Below are 1,514 nucleotides of genomic sequence, written 5' to 3'. Positions count from 1 at the left end.
TACACAGTTTTTTCTTCACACTCTATCGACTGCAATAGATCATTCAAAAGTCTGGCATGTACGTTTGTTTTAGAACACTTTTGTTCATTCAGTATCTGGTTCCTTCACATCCCGACAGATATGAATGAATTAAAATCTGTAGGGAAAAAATCCTGTTTCTGTGACTTCCCCAGGCTCTGAAATCAGACACATTCAGTCATTCAGTCCATTTCGTTCATTTGAGTCTTTCGAACTTGAAGGAAACAAATGGAAGACCAGTCTGACAGGCTTCTGCTCCAGCACAGTCGTAGGCCTACACAAGCAATTTCTTAAGATTTTTATTTAATGGCATAAATAGAATTTACAATGCCTGCAGTGCAAATACTAAAAAATCTTGTAGGCTTTTCACAGATGTTTGTGCAACATTTAGGTTGCATTTAAAAATAAAAGGTGCGCAAGTTAGGTGACGCAAGTTACGAAATCATTTGCAACCAACAAAGGATTGATTATAACAATATAATCTATAGGTTATTTTATTGAAAGAGCACACTATTTAGCAGCGTGGGACAATTTGTAATGAATGTGTAGCTTTATTGATACAGAATCCATTGGGGGATGCCTACTGAAAACATACTCTTTCATCCACGATTTATTTAGGCCACATTATATCATGCAGTCAAAGAGCTGGGTTAAATTGTAAGCCAATTGCTTTCAGTTTTACACAGGCAATTGAAATACGAAGACGTTAGAGTGAGGGAGAGAGGTAGGAATCCAGTAACAGCGTAGCTAGCTCATTGCTGATCCGTTCCCTTCACGTATTCGACATTGCCGCTGCTTTCAGTTCAGAGACTGTTGCTTTTGATCACACAGACGGAAAGCACATCAATGCTGTCATTGGGTAATTGCTAGTACACACAGCCCAATGGTGAAAATAGTTAAATAGGAGCAGCTGCAGCTTCAGTGAAAATGGAGGGAAAAATCATTTTATGTATGCTGGTATAGGCCTACTTGTCTCGTTAAGGGATACTGCATGCCTGTGGTACTGTACACTATCTCATTGAAGGGGAAACACCCTCTGCTCTGCCTTCACCCAGGAATTCGATGTGAAAGAAACATACAGTTAAAACAACATTGGTTTGGTTTGGGCGGCACAGTGGTGCAGTGGGTAGCACTGTTGCCTCACAGCAAGAAGGGTTCAGATCTGGCCTGGGCCTTTCTGTGCGGGGTTTGCATGTTCTTCCCGTGTCCGCATAGGTTTCCTCCGGGTATTCCGGTTTCCTCCCACAGTCCAAAGACATGCAGGTAGGCTGATTGAAGACTAAATTTCCCATAGGTATGAGTGTGTGAGTGAATGGTGTGTGTGCCCTGCGATAGATTGGCGGCTTGTCCAGGGTGTATTCCTGCCTATCTAGTTATAGATAATGGATTGATTTGGTTTGCCACTAAATTATTTCAGTCAGTAATAATAATAGTCAGATTATTATCAGTCCAGTAATCGCATCAACAACAGAAGACTGATGCTATAAAATATGGTG

The sequence above is a fragment of the Anguilla rostrata genome, chromosome 17, assembly GCF_018555375.3.
Source record: "Anguilla rostrata isolate EN2019 chromosome 17, ASM1855537v3, whole genome shotgun sequence".
NCBI lineage: Eukaryota > Metazoa > Chordata > Actinopteri > Anguilliformes > Anguillidae > Anguilla > Anguilla rostrata.
The sequence above is the reverse complement of the archived record's forward strand: the minus strand, read 5'-3'. Positions refer to the sequence as shown.